This window comes from Ranitomeya imitator, chromosome 10 (assembly GCF_032444005.1).
Source record: "Ranitomeya imitator isolate aRanImi1 chromosome 10, aRanImi1.pri, whole genome shotgun sequence".
Classification (NCBI taxonomy): Eukaryota; Metazoa; Chordata; class Amphibia; order Anura; family Dendrobatidae; genus Ranitomeya; species Ranitomeya imitator.
The window spans coordinates 53,498,741-53,522,043 of NC_091291.1; the positions used below are offsets into that span (position 1 = coordinate 53,498,741).

The 23,303-nt window shown below is 43.0% G+C and overlaps 1 protein-coding gene across 2 annotated transcripts in view; it reads right to left on the reverse strand.

The window, feature by feature from the left end:
* LOC138650892 (sulfotransferase 2B1-like) overlaps positions 1-23,303 on the reverse strand; it is a 298,310-nt gene that overhangs the window by 274,824 nt on the left and 183 nt on the right. The gene's annotated exons all lie outside the window — the stretch shown is intronic.

Below are 23,303 nucleotides of genomic sequence, written 5' to 3' on the forward strand. Positions count from 1 at the left end.
TGCAGTGTTGAGTTCCACCTTGTTGCAACGTCTATGATTAGGCGATGCTGGGGAAGGTTCAAAGAACGCTGATAGGTCTGCATACGGCTGGAGTGTACAGGCGAACGGCGGATATGTGAGCAAAGTCCACGCACTTTGAGGAGCAGGTCGGATAACCCCGGATAACTTTTCAGGAAGCACTGCACCACCAGGTTTAAGGTGTGAGCCAGGCAAGGAATGTGTTTCAGTTGGGAAAGGGAGATGGCAGCCATGAAATTCCTTCCGTTATCACTCACTACCTTGCCTGCCTCAAGATCTACAGTGCCCAGCCACGACTGCGTTTCTTGCTGCAAGAACTCGGACAGAACTTCCGCGGTGTGTCTATTGTCGCCCAAACACTTCATAGCCAATACAGCCTGCTGACGTATGCCAGTAGCTGCCCCATAATGGGAGACCTGGTGTGCAACAGTGGCAGGTGCGGATGGAGTGTTTGTGCGACTGCGGTCTGTGGACGAGCTCTTGCTTCTGCAGGAGGACGAGGAGGAGGAGGAGGAGGAGGGGGTGCGAACGGCTACAGACAACTGTTTACTAGACCGTGGGCTAGGCAGAACTGTCCCAAACTTGCTGTCCCCTGTGGACCCTGAATCCACCACATTTACCCAGTGTGCCGTGATGGACACATAACGTCCCTGGCCATGCCTACTGGTCCATGCATCTGTTGTCAGGTGCACCTTTGTGCTCACAGATTGCCTGAGTGCATGGACGATGCGCTCTTTAACATGCTGGTGGAGGGCTGGGATGGCTTTTCTGGAAAAAAAGTGTCGACTGGGTAGCTCGTAGCGTGGTACAGCGTAGTCCATCAGGTCTTTGAAAGCTTCGCTTTCAACTAACCGGTAGGGCATCATCTCTAACGAGATTAGTCTAGCTATGTGGGCGTTCAAACCCTGTGTACGCGGATGCGAGGCTAAGTACTTCCTTTTTCTAACCATAGTCTCATGTAGGGTGAGCTGGACTGGAGAGATGGAGATCGTGGAACTAGCGGGGGTGCCGGTGGACATGGCAGACTGAGAGACGGTGGGAGATGGTATTGTTGCCGCCGGTGCCCTAGATGCAGTGTTTCCTACTACGAAACTGGTGATTCCCTGACCCTGACTGCTTTGGCCTGGCAAAGATACCTGCACAGATACAGCAGGTGGTGCGCTAAATGGTGGTCCTACACTGCCGGAAGGGATGTTGCGTTGATGACTAGCTTCATTGGCCGAGGGTGCAACAACCTTAAGGGACGTTTGGTAGTTAGTCCAAGCTTTCAAATGCATGGTGGTTAAATGTCTATGCATGCAACTAGTATTGAGACTTTTCAGATTCTGACCTCTGCTTAAGGAAGTAGAACATTTTTGACAGATGACTTTGCGCTGATCAATTGGATGTTGTTTAAAAAAATGCCAGACTGCACTCTTTCTAGCATCGGATACCTTTTCAGGCATTGCAGACTGAGCTTTAACCGGATGGCCACGCTGTCCTCCACCAGGTTTTGGCTTTGCCACGCGTTTTGGGCAAGATACGGGCCCGGCAGATGGAACCTGTGGCGATGTTGATGCCTGCTGCGGCCCCTCCTCCTCCTCTGCTTCAGAACTGCTGCCGCCTGCACCCTGTTCCCCCAATGGCTGCCAATCGGGGTCAAGAACTGGGTCATCTAATAACTCTTCTTGTACCTCCTGCGCAACTTCGTCTGTGTCACCGTGTCGTTCGGTGGTATAGCGTTCGTGATGGGGCAACATAGTCTCATCAGGGTCTGATTCTTGATCAGCACCCTGCGAGGGCAATGTTGTGGTCTGAGTCAAAGGACCAGCATAGTAGTCTGGCTGTGGCTGTGCGTCAGTGCACTCCATGTCAGATTCAATTTGTAATGGGCATGGACTGTTAACTGCTTCACTTTCTAAGCCAGGGACGGTATGTGTAAAGAGCTCCATGGAGTAACCCGTTGTGTCGCCTGCTGCATTCTTCTCTGTTGTTGTTTTTGCTGAAGAGGACAAGGAAGTGACTTGTCCCTGACCGTGAACATCCACTAACGACGCGCTGCTTTTACTTTTACCAGTTTCACGAGAGGAGGCAAAAGAGCTAGAGGCTGAGTCAGCAAGATAAGCCAAAACTTGCTCTTGCTGCTCCGGCTTTAAAAGCGGTTTTCCTAATCCCAGAAAAGGGAGCGTTCGAGGCCTTGTGTAGCCGGACGACGAACCTGGCTCCACAGCTCCAGACTTAGGTGCAATATTTTTTTCCCCACGACCACCTGATGCTCCACCACTACCACTACCCTCATTACCAGCTGACAATGAACGCCCCCGGCCACGACCTCTTCCACTAGACTTCCTCATTGTTTTAAAAACGTAACCAAACTAACGTTATTTGTTGCAGTCACACAACTTACACGGTGAGCTATAACTTCAGTATGATTTAGCTACCCCTTTACAGGTTGGTGAGACCACAGCGAAAATCAGGCCCAATGTTACACACTCTTTTTTTGGTGGCTGCAAATTAGAGAGATGCCCCACACGCAGGACTGTCACTGAAGCACAAATGTTAATATTAATGTCACACTATTATTTTTTTTTTATTTTTATTTTTTTCAGGAACACTTTAGAAACCCCCCCAAAAAAAAAACATTGATTTTTGCAGGGAGAATTTAGAAAACAAATGTAACAAACTATATGCTTTCTATGGGCCACTGAGTGAGAGATGACGCACACAGGAATCAGGAGTGGCACACAAGCCCAGAGGCCAATATTTTTCTACCAATGATTGATGGAGTTATTTTCTCTGGTAGATTTTGGAACCCAAATCAAGGAAAAAAAATATAGGCTTTCTATGGACCACAATTGGAGAGAGAGAGAGAGAGAGAGATGGCACACCCAGGAGTCAAGACTGGCACACAAGCAGAAAGGCCAATATTAATCTCCCACTGTTTTTTTTTTTTTTTTTCAGGGAGACTTTAGAAAAAAAAATAATAAAAAAAATATGATTTTATCAGGAAGAATTTAGAAACCAAATAAAATAAAATGATTTTTTCAGGGAGAATTTATAAAACAAATAAAACCAAAAATAGGCGTTCTATGGCCCACTGACTGAGAGATGACGCACACAGGAATCAGGAGTGGCACACAAGCCCAGAGGCCAATATTTTTCTACCAATGATTGATGGAGTTATTTTCTCTGGTAGATTTTGGAACCCAAATCAAGGAAAAAAAATATAGGCTTTCTATGGACCACAATTGGAGAGAGAGAGAGAGAGAGAGAGAGAGAGAGAGAGAGATGGCACACCCAGGAGTCAAGACTGGCACACAAGCAGAAAGGCCAATATTAATCTCCCACTGTTTTTTTTGGTTGTTTTTTTTTTTTTTTTTTCAGGGAGACTTTAGAAAAAAAAATAATAAAAAAAATATGATTTTATCAGGAAGAATTTAGAAACCAAATAAAATAAAATGATTTTTTCAGGGAGAATTTATAAAACAAATAAAACCAAAAATAGGCGTTCTATGGCCCACTGACTGAGAGATGACGCACCCAGGAGTCAAGACTGGCACACAAGCAGAAAGGCCAATATTAATCTCCCACTGTTTTTTTTTTTTTTCAGGGAGACTTTAGAAAAAAAAATAATAAAAAAAATATGATTTTGTCAGGAAGAATTTAGAAACCAAATAAAATAAAATGATTTTTTCAGGGAGAATTTAGAAAACAAATAAAACCAAAAATAGGCGTTCTATGGCCCACTGACTAAGAGAGAGAGAGAGAGAGAGATGGAACGCTTAGTACTGGCACACAAGCCCAAAGGGCAATATTAATCTCCCTTTTTTTTTCCAGGGAGAATTTCTAAAACCCCCCAAAAAAAAAAAATAGGCTTTCTATGGCCCACTATTTGTGAGAGAGATGGGACGCTCAGGACTGGCACAGATGGCACGCTCAGGACTGGCACAGAAGCCCAGAGGCCAATATTAATCTCCCTTTTTTTCTGGGAGAATTTATAAAACCAAAAAAATATTTAAATAGGCTTTCTATGGCCCACTATTTGTGAGAGAGATGGCACGCTCAGGACTGGCACAGATGGCACGCTCACAACTGGCACACAAGCCCAGAGGCCAATATTAATCTCCCTTTTTTCAGGGAAAATTTATAAAACCAAAAAAAAAATTAAATAGGCTTTCTATGGCCCACTATTTGTGAGAGAGATGGCACGCTCAGGACTGGCACAGATGGCACGCTCACAACTGGCACACAAGCCCAGAGGCCAATATTAATCTCCCTTTTTTCAGGGAAAATTTATAAAACAAAAAAAAAAAATTAAATAGGCTTTCTATGGCCCACTATTTGTGAGAGAGATGGCACGCTCAGGACTGGCACAGATGGCACGCTCACAACTGGCACACAAGCCCAGAGGCCAATATTAATCTCCCTTTTTTTCAGGGAGAATTTATAAAACCAAAAAAAAAATTAAATAGGCTTTCTATGGCCCACTATTTGTGAGAGAGATGGCACGCTCAGGGCTGGCACAGATGGCACGCTCAGGACTGGCACACAAGCCCAGAGGCCAATATTAATCTCCCTTTTTTTCAGGGAGAATTTATAAAACCCCAAAAAAAATAAAATAGGCTTTCTATGGCCCACTATTTGTGAGAGAGATGGCACACTCAGGACTGGCACACAAGCCCAAAGGCCAATATTAATCTCCCACTGTATTTTTATCAGGGAGAATTTATACACCCCACAAAAAAAAATACAGAAAAATGAAAAGGCTTTCTATGGCCCACTATGTGAGAGAGATGGCACACACAGGGATGGCACTCTAGCAGAAATGCCAAATTGCCAATCTTAATCTCCCACCAAAAAAAAAAAAAAAAAAAACACAGGGAATGTCCTACAATTACTATCTCCCTGCCTGCAGTAATCTCAGCCAGGTATGGCAGGCAGCTACTATCTCCCTGCCTGCAGTAATCTCAGCCAGGTATGGCAGGCAGCAATAAGGAGTGGACTGATGCACAAATGAAATAAAAAGTGTGGACAAACAAAAAAGATAGCTGTGCAGAAAGGAAGGAACAAGAGGATTTGTGCTTTGAAAAAAGCAGTTGGTTTGCACAGCGGCGTACACACAGCAATGCAGCTATCAGGGAGCCTTCTAGGGCAGCCCAATGAGCTACAGCGCTGAGGGGAAAAAAAAAAAAAAAAAACTTCCACTGTCCCTGCACACCGAGGGTGGTGTTGGACAGTGCAAATCGCTGCAGCACAAGCGGTTTTGTGGTTAATGGACCCTGCCTAACGCTATCCCTGCTTCTGACAAAGCGGCAGCAACCTCTCCCTAAGCTCAGATCAGCAGCAGTAAGATGGCGGTCGGCGGGAACGCCTCTTTATAGCCCCTGTGACGTCGCAGACAGCAAGCCAATCACTGCAATGCCCTTCTCTAAGATGGTGGGGACCAGGACCTATGTCATCACGCTGCCCACACTCTGCGTTTACCTTCATTGGCTGAGAAATGGCGCTTTTCGCGTCATTGAAACGCGACTTTGGCGCGAAAGTCGCGTACCGCATGGCCGACCCCGCACAGGGGTCGGATCGGGTTTCACGAAACCCCGACTTAGCCAAAAGTCGGCGACTTTTGAAAATGTTCGACCCGTTTCGCTCAACCCTACTGGTGATGACAACAGATAAACTGTTATCGAAGGTGCTAAATCGGAAGAACAAATGGAGGAGGAAGAGGTGATGGGCGAGCAACTGTCGCATGAAGAGGATAATCTTCCTCTCTCTGTTGTTCAGGGTTGGAGAGAGGGAGGGGATGGATGAAATAAGCCTCATTTTTACCCAGCCACCAACACAGCATGGGCTCACACAATAGTGGCGAGCGATCAGAGGTAGTTGGACTATGTTAGCGGCTAGTATATATAGGGGGCTGGCAATGTGGGACTGTTTTTATATGTATATATGTACGTTGCACTATGATGTATTTTTTCCAGGTATATGGAGCCACACCATTGGTTGCTTGTTAATTAATGGACATACCAAACAAGGTACACACAAGCGGCTGATAAATACATGTATCTTCATACTAACATGGTAGAATAGTACAAACAGCCTCTATATGGAAAATGTGTAGGACACACTCATGCTAACAAGCAAAACCATAGAACAAATAGTGTACAAGTCCAGAATCTCATAAAAAATATATATATCTTTATTTAGAAAAAACAATAAAACAGTGGACAAAGACAGCAAGGTAGGGGACGTAAACAAAACCTCATGCTACCTAGAAGGTGGATACTGGTCCCTAGATGGCAATACCACACACATCCCAAACGAGAAACCTATGGGATGTTTGTGGCAGGCACACATAGATACTGTTTAACACTGTCACAGGGTATAGAGAAAAAATCATACAGTTCTATAACATCACAATCAATAGTACCCATATGCAGATATGAATAGAGATAGTAAACGTGCACATATCACAAGAGTACAGGGGACCACACCAGCTCCACCAGGGTTGGAGCTGGTGTGGTCCCCTGTACTCTTGTGGTATGTGCACGTTTACTATCTCTATTCATATCTGCATATGGGTACTATTGATTGTGATGTTATAGAACTGTATGATTTTTTCTCTATACCCTGTGACAGTGTTAAACAGTATCTATGTGTGCCTGCCACAAACATCCCATAGGTTTCTCGTTTGGGATGTGTGTGGTATTGCCATCTAGGGACCAGTATCCACCTTCTAGGTAGCATGAGGTTTTGTTTACGTCCCCTACCTTGCTGTCTTTGTCCACTGTTTTATTGTTTTTTCTAAATAAAGATATATATATTTTTTATGAGATTCTGGACTTGTACACTATTTGTTCTATGGTTTTGCTTGTTAATTAATGGGTTTGGCCTAAGGGTATATAATGGTGGTTGTATTGTCTTTTCACTATGCTTGAAAAAGGTCCATGGACCGAAACGTTGCAGATGGCAGAATAAACTTTGGAGCTGTCTTTTCACAATTGCTGTGGTGCTGTCCTTTTCTTCATGTGCTTCTGGATTTACCTACTGGGATGGATCCCCTGGTGAGGATGTGCACTCTGCTGTCCATAGAGACATTGCCATTATAGGGTGCGGCTTTACTATTTATATTTGATACTTGCATTGTTTGGGTCTTGTTTGGCCCGCATCCTTCTTTTGCATTTTTTTGCATTTTTTGCAATTTTTAAATATGGATATATGTGCTGGTATGAGCAATGGTGAACCAGCGTCTGCCTGTTTTTATTACACCGATGAGGATGCTGCAAGGATCATATTGGACGCTGAGGCTGACAACTCATATTTAAAACAGCCCTCTATTGAAATGCTGAAAAAAAGATGGGAGGCTGAAAGGAAGAAAATCATCTCGTTAGAGTTGCATGCTGGAACGTTGGTAGAGTACTTTAAGGCCAAGAGAATTCCTAGGGGATTAAGGCCTAATTTGAGACCTACCCTGATGCCAGGCAATGTGCAATTCTGCGCTAAGTTTGAAGCGATTGGCAACAAATATGCCTTTGACATCATGCTATTGAATATAGAATTCCTGAGGAAAGCGATTGAGATTTTAAAAACTAAGCAGGATGAGACAAAAAACGCTGTCCTGTCAATCACCTCAGCTGATGACTTGAGTCACATTAACTCCAAGATGGAAGAAAATCTGTCCAAATTTAAAACAGGACTGGAGGATGTTAAAAGATCCAAATGGTTTAGAGATATGGACGATTATAGCAATGGCAGAATTTACGGCTGGCAATTCAGGAACCCTGTGCCGAATAGATCTACAACAGGGCCTGGACGCCCTAGAAGTGCCCCCAAAAGAACGAGGAGGCCTCGGAGAGGGGCAAATACGCAAGCGGCTTTTGGCTTTACAGGTGGTGAGTCTGACTCTACGGATGAAGGCGGTGTAACGATTTTGGATACAACTCGTTTTTTAGCCAAGGAGACGGTGACATCCCAAGAAGGCGGAGGAGCCACAGGGGTGGCAGGAAACACAGGAAGAGGGGACCAAGGCTCGGTGACGAGGTCCAAAATGAGGAAGAAATAAGTGAGATTCCCTCTTTGGTGGTAAATATCTCTTCATTAACTCTCACAGACTTACAAATTAAGGTGCTCTCTAGAGGGCTTTCTTTTTGCCCTACAAGTAGAGCTAATTGGTTTAACATTGATAATGATTTGTACATGTTTTTCAGACGTTTAAAGTTGGCTGTATTTTTTGCAGATAAAGAAAGGACTGTACCCTTGAATCCCCATACACATCTCTCCCTTGATATGTTTGGCCTCCACAATAAGTGATTTTGTGCCTCCAACACAGGATCCTGTTGTGGAGACCTTTTGTAAACTAGTAAAGGCCGATTTGGCTAAATTGAAACAAAAGGGGAAGAGATCGAGTCGCTCGAATCTAACATATGCAGAGCGTCAGGAGATTGGGATTCTAAAAAGTAATAAATCCATCACCATCAAGGCAGCCGATAAAGGCGGAGCCTTGGTGGTGATGGACACGGCCCAGTATTTGGATGAGATAAGGTCGCAGCTTTCAGATACAGAGGTCTATGAGAGGCTACAGGTGAACCCAACCCAGAGGTTTAAATCAGAATTGGATACAATAATTGAGGAGGCATTGAATAGTGGCCTAATTGATGCTAAGTTGGCCAAATATCTTACAGTTGAACACCCAGTGGTTCCCGTCCTGTACACCCTCCCAAAAATTCATAAGGATCTTCAGAGGCCCCCTGGCCGCCCGATTGTGTCGGGCAGGGGGTCTCTGTGTAATAAAGTGGCAATCTTTTTGGATCATTTACTGAGAAAATTTGCGGTTACTACACCTTCCTATGTGAAGGATACTAGTGATTTCATTAGGTCCTTGGAGGGTGTGCAGGTCGGGGATACCACATGGTTGGTGTCATTTGATGTTACATCTCTATACACTTCCATCGAGCATGCCAGGGGGTTGTCTGCTGTCGGTGTGGCGCTGGCCGGCTCCGACATGGCCCCGGACTGTGCACGGTTCGCCCTGGCGCTGCTGGAGTTCATTCTCGAGAGGAATTTTTTTCTCTTTGGGGATGATTTCTTCCTGCAGCGCCGCGGGACAGCCATGGGGTCCAATGTGGCCCCTACGTATGCTAACATCTATATGGCTGTCCTGGAGGGCGAACACGTGTACAAGTCGCAGTTTTGGGGCCGTGTTAGGGGCTGGCGGTGCTACATCGACGACATCTTCCTGGTTTGGGATGGTGATTATGATGAGCTCGTACAATTCCACCTTTTTTTGAATAATATCTACCCTGGGTTGGGTTTCACAATGGAGTGCTCTCAGACCAGGATGCAATTTCTGGATACATGTGTCTATAAGAGTGAAGGTTTTTTATATACTGACCTGTTTGTCAAAAAGACAGACAGGAATAATGTTTTACATTTTTCCAGTGAACATCCACGGAGAATGGTGGAGTCCCTCCCATGGAGCCAACTCCTAAGAGTCAGGAGGATTGTCTCGAGTGACTCTCTTATAGATTTGAGGCTTAATGAGATGTGCCAAAAATTTCTGGCGAGAGGATATCCTAAGGAGGACTTGGATACATTCAAAACTAAAGCATTGTCTAAAGGAAGAGATGAGCTCCTTACTCCCAAGGTTGCTATCGAATCTGATAAGAGGATACCATTTGTGACAGCATTTAATGGTTTGAGTGGCCAGATCTCGGATGTGATTCGAAGGCACTGGTCACTTTTGGGGAGGGGACATGACAATGTGAGTGAGTTTCAGTCGCCCCCATTATTCTCATATAGGAGAAATAGAAATCTGAAGGACGAGTTGGTGGTGTCTGATGTGGGCAGCTCAAGGAGGGATCCGCAGACTACTTTAAGCCGTCCGAGCCTGGGTAATTTTCCCTGTCTCGGATGTGCAAGCTGCAATAATTTAATCAAAGGGGCATGTTTTTATCATCCCCACACTGGAAAAAAGTATACGATATGGAAACGATATACATGCAGAAGTAGTTTTGTGGTCTACATCCTTAGCTGCCCGTGTGGTCTCTACTATGTAGGGGAGACCACAATGGAGGTCAAAGCGAGAATTTCAAAGCATAAGAGTACTATTAGAACGAATTTGATTGACCTTCCAGTACCTAGGCACTTCCATGAGTTCGGGCACTCGGTTAATCAGCTCAGATACGGAGTCATTGATGATGTACCTATGCCAAGACGGGGTGGCGATCGGGTCTCTCTTCTGAAGAGAAAAGAATTGAAATGGATCTATGAGCTTGATACTCTCTCTCCAAAAGGCTTAAATATTGATTATCAACAAAGTTGTCTCCTGTAAGGTCCTTTTGGTCATTTGTGGTACCTTATCGGTGTATTATTGTTTTTAATTCTATTATATACTGTTTATTTTTGTTAGAGGTGGTCTCATTAACAGTTGCTTTTTAGATCTGTCCTATATATACAAATGTAGCCTCTTGATCAATTTGATCTGAGGAGAGTGTGGCTATTTGCCTGATATCTACCTTAATCCGTTTTTTTATATATTGTGTTTTTTTCCCCTCCTTTTTCCTTTTTATGCTTGGATGTATTTTTTCCAGGTTAAAAAAATATAGATGTATATGGAGTTAATGTGCCTGCTCTCGTCAGATCACAAATGCTAAGCAGCTTGAGGCTGGGCAATTACCAACATGGGAGACGGGCTGGGAATCTCTGATATCTACCTTAATCTGTTTTTTTCCCCTCCTTTTTCCCTTTTTATGCTTGGATGTAGTTTTTCCAGGATAAAAAAAAATATACATGTCTATGGAGTTAATGTGCCTGCTCTCGTCAGATCGCAAATGCTAAGCAGCTTGAGGCTGGGCAATTACCAACATGGGAGACGGGCTGGGAATCCCTGGTACCAAAGGAGTTTGTGATCTATGTATGTCCTTGCAAGGAGTTTTATACGGACTGATTTAAACTATTATGATGGTTGTTTTTTCGGTATATGTCGTTTTTCATTACAGGCCCGTATGAATAGATGTAAATATTTAAAATGACGGATCACATAGTATATGAATAGTCGATATTGGGGATAAATATATAAGGTGTCCAGTGGAGAAATGTCATATTGTATACCGTTGTATACTATGGACCTGGAGTGAAAAAATACTATACCTAGCTATGAGCCTGGATGTACTTTTGCGCGCTGATTGTAGCGCTATGTGACCGCTCACTGGAGTCATCTATTATGAAGAAGTCTATGGAGCATTACTTTGCAGTTGTCGATTAAATAGACTCAGTGTGCTGACTATGCTGGATTCCGTCATTATAGCGCTATGGGACCGCTCACTGGAACCATCTGTCATGAAGAGATTTATGGAGAATTCCTCTGTCATACGCAGTCGCTGACTATATGGACTCAGTGTGCTGATTGTACTGGAGTCCGGGACTGCGACATGCGCATATGAGTTACGGACAGGGATAATGTCACGGACATGTACAATACAATGTGCACCATTGGACAAGAGTGGGCGGTGTTTGTTTACCACTGACATGTGGTCCAGCAGCCTATGAACTAGTGCGGTGAGGAGCACTGCATGCTGGGCATATGTCGATCACATGATTTAAGATTGAGGAGCTGATTGGACTGCTCTTGTTCTGAACACGCCCACAATGCCATGACGATCGTGGATGCAGTACCCGGATTGGTGCGAGTGATATTTGTTTACATTGTGGACTTTGGGGACTTATTGGGGATTTACGAGTGTCACACAATAGTGGCGAGCGATCAGAGGTAGTTGGACTATGTTATCGGCTAGTATATATAGGGGGCTGGCAATGTGGGACTGTTTTTATATGTATATATGTACGTTGCACTATGATGTATTTTTTCCAGGTATATGGAGCCACACCATTGGTTGCTTGTTAATTAATGGGTTTGGCCTAAGGGTATATAATGGTGGTTGTATTGTCTTTTCACTATGCTTGAAAAAGGTCCACGGACCGAAACGTTGCAGATGGCAGAATAAACTTTGGAGCTGTCTTTTCACAATTGCTGTGGTGCTGTCCTTTTCTTCATGTGCCAATTTGGTGGTGTCTGACAATAATTTTTGGAAATGTGAACACTCATGGTTGGAGTGTCCATCTGCTGTATTGGGTGTAGATAAAGACCTGTCAGTCCCTATTCTACTATTTATACTGTGGTGAAAGTGATGCCACTTTAATAGTGTTGGTCACTAATTTATATAAATGTGTAGATTTCTTGTTCATGCGTCTTGCCTGTAGCTGAAGGCCTCCGAGACTTCCGAGGCATCCACTTCCTTGTACTCAACTACCCGTGTTATTATCCTTAAATTTTTCTGACAATGGTAGTCTAGAAATCAGATATTTGTGCCACCTGAGTGCCGCTCAGTGTGAAAGCAGGTAGAAGTGTTGCATGTGTTATCAGTGCTCCCAGCAAAGAGGCCCTACACCGATCCCTCACTCACCTCGTCTTACTGTGACCTTCATTGGAAAACTGTAAATGCTGACCTGGGCCACGATACCTCATGCCTGGCTGATTGCTGCAGTGCCATGCTGCAATTTGTGCTGTGGGTGAATTTAGGCCACTTTCCTGGTGTCTGTCCCTCATTTGGTATGTTTTGGCAGCATTTGGGGCTGTTCTAAGGTGATGTGCATGCGTTTGTTTTTGCCTCCCATTGACTATAATGGTGTTCGGTAGTGTTTGGCAAATATTCAACAAATTAATATTCGAATATTGCAAATTCAGCTAATGTAGTCCGAATAGAATATTGAAATATTCGCTCATTTCTAGTTAGTAACAGAAGACTTTTTGGGGGACTGTGGATGAGGCCTCTATAACATAGATTAGATGTTACAAACAGTTTGACAATAAGATAACCCCTGCTGTATGACGTTGGTAGCAGCAGTATTATTTTTAGGCCTGTGGATGAGGCATCAACAACATGGGCTAGATGCTACAATCAGTTTGAAAGTGATATGTCCCTTACTCTATGACAATGGTAAGAGAAAATTTTTTTGGGGGGGGCTATGGATGAGGCCTCTATAACATAGAGTAGATGCTACAAACAATACGAAAGCGAGATGTCCCCTACTGTATGATGTTAGTAACACAAGAAACATTTTTGTCCCTGTGAATGTGGACTCAATAACATAAAGTAGATGCTACAAACAATTTGAAAGTATCCCCTACTGTATGACATAAGTAACAGAAGAATTTTTTTGCGGCCTGTGGATGAAGCCTCTATAACATAGAATACATTATACAAACAATTTGAAAGTGAGATGTCCACTTCTGTATGCTGTTAGTAGCACAAGAAATATTTTTGTACTGTTGATGAGGCCTCTCTAACTTCGAGTAGATGCTGCAAACAATTTGAAAGTGAAATGTACTCTACTGTATGACGTTAGTAGCACAAGAAATATTTTTTCCCTGTGGATGATGTTTCTATAACATAGAGTAGATGCTACAAACAATTTTCCCTGTGGATGATGTATTTCTAACACAGAGTGGAGGATACAAACAATTTGAAATTGAGATTTCCCCTATTGTATGACATTAGTAACACAATAAATATTTTTGGTCCTGAGGATGTGGCCTCTATAACATAGACTAGATGCTACAAACAACTTAAAAGTGAGACGTCCCCTACTGTATGACGATAGTAACAAAATAAATTTGGGGGAGCCTGTGGATTAGGCCTCTATAACATAGGCTGCAAACAATTTGAAAGTGGGATGTCCCCTACTGTACAACGTGGAATACAGCAGGCTGTAATATATATAGCAACAGAATTTTTTATTTTTTAATGTGCATGAGCTATACACACTGTTGAATTTCACCGCCACATAAATAACAAGGTGAAATATGGCATGGTGAATCAGGTAGCTGCCCCAAAAGAATATTTTTTCATGTACAACAGCTCAAATTAAAGAACAATATCACCACACCACTAAATGACAAGGTGGGATATGTCATGCTGTTTCACATTTAGCTAGTAAAAAAATAAGGTTTAGAATGCTTTATTAATGCATGGAGCACAAGAGAAGCAGCACACAACATACTTGAATGACATGTGCCCTGCTGTCTTTGTCTGTGGACCTCAGTAATGGCAAAAAACAAACAAAAAAATGATTGCTGGAAGGTCAAGTTCACAGCCACACAGGCCACTCCCTAGCTAAACTATCTGACACATAAACAACCGCCTAGCTAATTAAAGTGGAGGAAATACGTATTGGATCCTTTGCTGATTTTGTAAGTTTGCCCACTGACAAAAACATGAACAGTCTATAATTTTAAAGGTAGGCTAATTTTAACATTGAGAGATAGAATATCAAAAATAAAATCGAAAAATCACATTGTATAAATTATATAAATTTATTTGCATTTTGCAGTGATAAGTATTTGATCCTCTACCAACCATTAAGAGTTCTGGTTCCTACAGACCAGATAGTCACTCCTAATCAACTCATTACCTGCAGAATCTAACCTCTACAACAGGGGCAAGACCAAAGAGCTTTATAAGGATGTCAGGGACAAGATTATAGACCTGCACAAAGCTGGAATTGGCTACAAAACCATAAGTAAGATGTTGTGTGAGAAGGAGACAACTGTTGGTGCATTAGTAAGAAAAATGAAGAAATACAAAATGACTGTCAATCGACATCATTCTGGGGCACCATTCAAAATCTCACCTCGTGGGGTATGCTTGATCATGAGGAAGGTGAGAGATCAGCCAAAAACAACATGGTGGGTGTTAGGGGTCGAGTTCCCGCTTCTGCTCAGGGGGAATCTCAAACCACCTCCGCTGCAGTCTCCCATTCTTATCCAGCCGCAGTGGAGTCTGCTCAGCAAAGACGTCAGTCCCAGCGTCTTGCTCATTCTCACTCTGTTCTGAGAGTTACCGCTGCTTCTCCAGTCTCTGCCATTAAAGTCACTGCTGGTCAGCAGCGAGCGGACTTCTCTGGGACTAAGTCCTTGTCTGCACGTACTGAGCATGCCCAGGGTAAGATCTCCCGTTGGAGATCGAGGGTCATGTGCTCAGGCTCTGCAGCACATTCCATTGGTCCTCTTGGCAGGTCTTGGAAGGGCAAAAGTGCTGTAGCCACTTCCTGTGCTGCAACTATATAAACTGCGCATGACCGCACGGCCATGCGCTAGTATTGTCTTACAATTGTTAATGTGTGTATGTTGTGAATGCAAGTCGTCCTTGGATACCCCTACCCTATTGAATGTCTGTTCGCGGAAGGTGTATGGTTGCTATCTAGCGCCCGACTTATCCTACAGCACGAATCACACATTACAGCGTCCAGTTGCTGTGACCGCCAGTACGGCGCCGTGCACTTCCTCTGTGCTTTCCTTACCCAAGCCTGGGTGGTTAGTGGCGTTCGTCAGTGCGGCACCGCATGCACTCTTGTGCCTTAATATTCTTTTCAGTTTCCTTACACACCCAGTTGCGGTGTTGTGCCAGCAAGGGTCTAATCGGACTTCAATCCTAGTTGGGGTTGAGTTCGCTGACTACTTGCTCGCGCTTTAGGTGCGGTACCGCGGTCCTGTGACTTAACAGGATTGCTTCTTTCACGCTGGGTGAGGTTTAACCCACGCGTGTATACTTTAGTGTACCGCCATATAGTCTGCAAATTGCTAGCAGCAGGTTTTCACCTGCACGGTGGACCCCGGACTGCGAACGCATCTATATCATCTGTCTTGGTGCGTTCCGCCAGTCCTAACAGTGGGAACTTGTTAATGATCTCAAGGCAGCTGGGACCACAGTCAGCAAGAAAACCATTGGTAACACATTACACTGTAAAGGTTTAAAATCCTGCAGTGCCGGCAAGGTCCCCCTGCTCAAGAAGACACGTGCAGTCCCATCTGAAGTTTGCCAATGAACATCTGGATGATTCTGTGAGTGATTGGGAGAAGGTGCTGTGGTCAGATGAGAAAAAAAATTGAGGACTTTGGCATTAACTCAACTCGCTGTGTTTGGAGGAAGATAAATGTTGCCTATGACTCAAATAACACCGTCCCCACTGTCAAGCATGGAGTCGAAAACATTATGTTTTGGGGGTGTTTCTCTGCTAAAGGCACAGGACTACTTAACAGCATCAATGGGAGAATGGATGGAGCCATGTACCGTAAAATACTGAGTGACAACCTCCTTTCCTCCGCCAGGGCATTAAAAATGGGTCTTGGCAGGGTCTTCCAGCAAGACAATGACCCAAAACATACAGCCAAGGCAACATAGGAGTGGCTCAAAAAGAAGCACATTAGGATCATGGAGTTGCCTAGCCAGTCTCCAGAACTTAATTCCATAGAAAACTTATAGAGGCACATTCAGGCACACAGATCGCACATTCAGCGATCTGTAGAATGTAAGCCCGCAAGGGCAGGGTCATCACCCCTCTGTATCAGTCTGTCATTGTTAGTTTGTTTACTGTAAGTGATATCTGTAACTTGTATGTAATCCATTCTCATGTAAAGCACAATGGAATCAATGGTGCTATATAAATAACTAATAATAATAATAATAATAATAATAATAAATAGAGGCAATTGAAGCTCCAAGTTGCCAAACGACAGCTTCAAAATGTTAATGATTTAGAGATGATCTGCAAAGAGGAGTGGACCAAAATTCCTCCTGACATGTACACAAACCTCATCATCAACTACAATAAACGTCTGACTGCTGTGCTTGCCAACAAGGGTTTGGCCACCAAGAATTAAGTCTTGTTTGCCAGAGGGATCAAATACATATTTCTCTCTGCAAAATGCAAATAAATGCATATAATTTATACAAAGTTATTTTATGGATTTTATTTTTGATATTCTATCTCTCAATGTTAAAGTTAACCTACCCTAAAAATTATAGACTGTTCACGTTTTTATCAGTGGGCAAACTTACAAAATCAGCAAAGGATCAAATACTTATTTACCCCACTGTATCTAAAATCTACCTGCTAACAATGCCATCATCAGGAGAAGCCTCTCTGAGCTGTTACATGTGTCAAAATGGCACTAAAGGAAGATGTCCACTCTTTACATGGAGAGGCACATGTGATTTCACAGCTAATGACACAAGCAGTTGAGTCAGGATATTGTGGATGTTTCCTGTGACTTGATTGGCTAGATGCAATGTGCACACTTAAAGTAAGAAAAAAATAAAATACTGTTTACAATCATGCTGAGCCTGTGGGACACCGCGGCTATTTCCGCTGTCCCCTGACTGCAGGGCCTTGGCATGGCTCTCACCAGGTCTCCCACGGGGTGACGTCGCTGCGCTCCTGGGGGCCGGGCTTTCTCGGGGGGCGGGGCCCCATTCAAGAAGAGGTGGTGCTTGTCTCCCTGCCTTCCGGATCCCCTCACTTGGACCCGGACCTGTCTCCCTCCCTCCCTCCCTTAGGTTGAGTGGTTATGTTTTCTTCTTTCAGTCGCAGCGGCGGAATGGGTGGTTATGAGGTTGGTGATGATACCTGCGCCGGGAGTCCGGAGGGCAGTCAATCTCCCTACACCCGTTTGGTTGGCAAAATGTTGCCGGGTTTTAAGCTGCGACCTTAATTATTAAGCCAAAAGAGAAAAGAAAAATTGAAGTTGCCATTGGCAAGTTATTTTATAAAGAGTAATAAAAGAGTTATATTTGAAATACCCGTGTGTGGCGTCACTTTGTGGGAGAATAGTTTCTATGGGTCGCTGCAGTCTATGAGGTCTGCAAACCCCCTCCCCTTATCAAACACTTGCCCTACAATCATGATGCACCACCATTATTGTAGCCAAAGTGCTGAAAATACTTTAGTGGCAATGCATACATTTTTCTACACTTTTTACCAAATGTTACCGATTTTTCACAATTTTATAAAATTTTGCTTGTGTTTTCGATCACGAATCCGAATGTGCCATATTCGTGCCGAATTTGTTTGGTGATCGTTTTTGAACAAATTCGCTCGTCATCACTATTCAGGACCTACTATGTTTTCCTCAGATGTATTTGCAGTACATACATGACTTAAGCATACATTTTTTACTCTATGCTATGTGGCTGAAATTTAGTGTAATCTCCTGCGGGTATAGGGTTCCCCATGCTCCGAGGCTGAAATTTATATGCTTCTTCTGTGGGAGTATTGTTCTCCATACTCTGTGTCTGAAATTTGAATCAGCTTCTGTTGAAGTACTGTGTCCCATGGTCTGGGGGAATATCTGATTTTGTGGGGATATTCTCCTCCATGCTCTGCGAGTGAAATTTGTAACTGGAGTGGAGGTGGCAAACCACAGTCTGTAGAGACACTGTTAAAATTTTTGTTATTAATTTTCTTTCTCTTTTTGTTATGGTGAAATAACCCCTAATTGTAGTTTTCCTTTCCACATGTGTTTGCAGGGAAATAGCCCTGCTCTTACCCTCATGTTGCTTCTTTATGCAGCTCCCTATCTTTTACTATGAACATTTTATAGCCATTTTACAGCTTTGAAGTTCTGGTCCCCAATGGCAGGACCCCAGTTCAGGGTACTGGGTCAAGTTCAGTGTGACTTAAAAAAAAATGTCCGTCCGAACCAGCCGAACACGGACATCTATCTTCCCTCACGTGATCTCCGGTCCTCCCAAGACCTCCTTCTCTCCTCCACACTTATTTGCTCCTCATCCAATCGCCTCCAAGACTTCTCCCGAATATCCCCCATCCTCTGGAACTCTCTGCCCCAACACGTCCGACTATCAACCACAGTCGGATCCTTCAGACGGAACCTGAAAACTCACCTCAGTGCCGCCCAGCGGTCGGCGCTCATAACAAGTAAACATTTCTGATACACAGAGGAGGACTAAAGCCCTCTTCTGTATATCACAAGTGATCATAGTTACATAGTTACATAATTACATAGTCATTAAGGTTGAAGGAAGACTATAAGTCCATCTAGTTCACCCCATAGCCTAACCTAACATGCCCTAGCATGTTGATCCAGAGGAAGGCAAAAAAAACCCATGTGGCAAAGAGTAAGCTCCACATTGGGGAAAAAAATTCCTTCCCAACTCCACATACGGCAATCAGACTAGTTCCCTGGATCAACTCCCTATCAAGGAATCTACTATATATACCCTGTAACATTATACTTTTCCAGAAAGGTATCCAGTCCCCTCTTAAATTTAAGTAATGAATCACTCATTACAACATCATACGGCAGAGAGTTCCATAGTCTCACTGCTCTTACAGTAAAGAATCCGCGTCTGTTATTATGCTTAAACCTTTTTTCCTCCAAACGCACAGGATGCCCCCTTGTCCCTGTCTCAGGTCTATGATTAAAAAGATCATCAGAAAGGTCTTTGTACTGTCCCCTCATATATTTATACATTAACATAAGATCACCCCTTAGTCTTCGTTTTTCCAAACTAAATAGCCCTAAGTGTAATAACCTATCTTGGTATTGCAGACCCCCCAGTCCTCTAATAACCTTGGTCGCTCTTCTCTGCACCCGCTCTAGTTCAGCTATGTCTTTCTTAAACACCGGAGACCAGAACTGTGCACAGTATTCTAAGTGTGGTCGAACTAGTGACTTGTATTGAGGTAAAATTATATTCTCCTCATGAGCATCTATGCCTCTTTTAATGCATCCCATTATTTTATTTGCCTTTGTAGCAGCTGCCTGACACTGGCCACTGAATATGAGTTTGTCATCCACCCATACACCCAGGTCTTTTTCATTGACGGTTTTGCCCAGAGTTTTAGAATTAAGCACATAATTATACATCTTATTACTTCTACCCAAGTGCATGAGCTTACATTTATCCCCATTAAAGCTCATTTGCCATTTATCAGCCCAAGCTTCTAGTTTACATAAATCATCCTGTAATATAAAATTGTCCTCCTCTGTATTGATTACCCTGCAGAGTTTAGTGTCATCTGCAAACATTGAAATTCTACTCTGAATGCCCCCTACAAGGTCATTAATAAATATGTTAAAAAGAAGAGGGCCCAATACTGACCCCTGTGGTACCCCACTGCTAACCGCGACCCAGTCCGAGTATGCTCCATTAATAACCACCCTTTGTTTCCTTTCCCTTAGCCAGCTCTCAACCCATTATTCTCATTTTATGTATCAACCTTTTGTGTGGCACCGTATCAAAAGCTTTTGAAAAGTCCATATAGACTACATCCACTGGGTTCCCTTGGTCCAATCCGGAACTTACCTCCTCATAGAAACTGATCAAATTAGTCTGACATGAACGGTCCCTAGTAAACCCGTGCTGATACTGGGTCATGAGGTTATTCCTCTTCAGATACTCCAGTATAGCGTCCCTTAGAATGCCCTCCAGGATTTTACCAACTGTAGAGGTTAAGCTTACTGGCCTATAATTTCCGAGTTCAGTTTTTGTTCACTTTTTGAATATTGGCACCACATTTGCTATACGCCAGTCCTGTGGCACAGACCCTGTTATTATGGAGTCTTTAAAGATTAAAAATAATGGTCTATCAATGACTGTACTTAATTCCTGCAGTACTCGAGGGTGTATCCCATCCGGGCCCGGAGATTTGTCAATTTTAGTGATTTTTAGACGCCGCCGCACTTCCTGCTGGGTTAAGCAGGTGACATTTAATTGGGAATTTTTATCACTAGACTTTTTGTCTGCCATGGGATTTTCTTGTGTAAATACTGATGAAAAAAGTCATTTAGCATATTGGCTTTTTCCTCATCCTCATCCACCATCTCACCCAGACTATTTTTAAGGGGGCCAACACTATCATTTTTTAGTTTCTTACTATTTATGTAGTTAAAGAATATTTTAGGATTATTTTTACTCTCTCTGGCAATGAGTCTCTCTGTCTCAATCTTTGCTGCCTTGATTTGCTTTTTACAGAATTTATTTAATTTTCTGTATTTATTTAATGCCTCCTCACTACCTACTTCCTTTAATTCTCTAAATGCTTTCTTTTTGTCACTTATTGCGTCCCTTACAGCTCTATTTAGCCATATTGGTTTCCTCCTATTTCTAGTATGTTTATTCCCATACGGTATATACTGTGCACAGGTCCTATCCAGGATGCTAATAAACGTCTCCCATTTTCTTTGTGTATTTTTGTGTCTCAGGATATCGTCCCAGTTAATTGCACCAAGATCCTCTCTCATCCGTTGGAAATTTGCCCTCCTGAAGTTTAGTGTCCTTGTAACCCCTCTACTACACATCTTTTTAAAGGATACATGAAAACTTATTATTTTGTGATCACTATTTCCCAAGTGACCCCCAACCCTTATATTTGCTATGCGGTCTGGCCTGTTGGTTAATATTAGGTCTAGCAGTGCCCCCCTTCTTGTTGGGTCCTGAACCAGTTGTGAAAGGTAATTGTCTCTCATAGTTGTCAAAAACCGATTACCTTTGCTGGAACTGCAGGTTTCTGTTCCTCAATCTATTTCAGGGTAGTTGAAGTCCCCCATAATAATGACTTCTCCTTGAGTCGCAGCTTCATCTATTTGCTTTACGAGGATATTCTCCATTGCTTCCATTATTTTTGGAGATTTATAACAAACCGCTATCAGTAATTTATTATTTTTTCCCCCTCCCTTTATCTCCACCCACAGGGATTCTACATTTTCATTAAATTCACCTATATTATCGCGCAGGATGGGTTTTAAGGACGATTTTACATACAGACACACCCCTCCCCCTCGCTTATCTGTACGGTCATTTCTGAACAGGCTATAGCCCTGCAAGTTAACAGCCCAGTCATGGCTCTCATCCAGCCACGTTTCAGATATCCCCACCATGTCATAATTATGCTCCAACAACATTAGTTCTAATTCGTCCATTTTGTTGGCGAGGCTTCTGGCATTAGTATACATGCACTTTATGTTCCTCTCTGTACTTCTATTTCTTAAATTATTAACTGTTCTAACCCCACCCCCCATGCCACCGCCACCCCCAACTTCCTTATTTGTGCCCAGGTCTCTATCTGCACTATCTTCCCCTCCTATAAAATGAATACCCCCCCCAATTCCTAGTTTAAACACTCCTCCAACCTTCTAGCCATTCTCTCACCCAGCACAGCTGCACCCTCCCCATTGAGGTGCAGCCCGTCCCTAGCGTAGAGCCTGTAGCCCACTGAGAAGCCGGTCCAGTTCTGCAGGAACCCAAACCCCTCCTTCTACACCAATTATTGAGCCACTTATTAACCTCCCTAAACTCCCGTTGCCTCTCTGGCGTGGCACGTGGTACAGGCAGAATTTCGGAAAATACCACGTTGGAGGTCCTTGCTTTCAGCTTGCAGCCTAATTCCCTGAAATCATCTTTAAGGACCTTCCACCTACCTCTAACTTGGTCATTAGTGCCAATGTGCACCATGACCACTGGATCCTCACCAGCCCCTCCCAATAATCTGTCCACCTGATCAGCGATGTGTCGGACTCGAGCGCCAGGTAGGCAGCACACCGTTCGACGATCCCTATCTTTGTAACAGATTGTCTTTGTGATCAGATGATCGCAGCTTCTAGTCTCCCATGCAGACTATTGAAGCAAGCATAAAGTAAAAAAAATGTTTTTAAAAAATAAAAAAAGTAAAAAAATATAAAAGTTTAATTCACCCCCCATTCAAAATAAAACAATCTAAAAAAAAAAAAAAAAAAACACATATTTGGTATTGACAAGTTCAGAATCACCCGCTCTATCAAAATATAAAATTTTTTTATCCAATCTGTACATGGTGTAACGAGAATTAAGTAAAATTGCCTGAATTACTTTTTTTTCGGTCAATGCATCATTGTAGTAAAATGCAGTAACGGGCGAACAAAACATCGCATGTATCTACACCAAAATGGTAAAAATATAAAAAATAGCTCGTTGTGCAAAAAATAAGCCCTCACCCAGCCTCAGATTCCAAAAAATGGAGATGCTACTGGTCTTTAAAAATGATGCAATATCCTGGAGAATCATAAAGTCAGGTCAGTTTTAGCAAATACAGTAAACATGTTTTCTACACTACGGAATAACACGTTTTTTTGCCATTTCACCGCACTCGAAATTTTGTTCCCGTTTTCCAGTACACTTTATGATGAAACCAAAAGTGTCATTCAAATGTACAACTCTTCCCGCAAAAAACAAGCCCTCACATGGCCATATTGACAAAAAACAAAAAAAGTTATGGCTCTAGGAAGAAGGGGAGCACAAAATAAAAATGCAAAAACGGAAAATGGCCTGGAGGTGAAGGGGTTAAAGATATTCTAATTTCTAACAAATAAATACAAACAGAACTGATTATTTTTACTAAGTACAATGTATAACTATAATTTTATATAAGCATTAAACAGTGTTCAGCTGTTGAATTATCACATTAACATTATATTC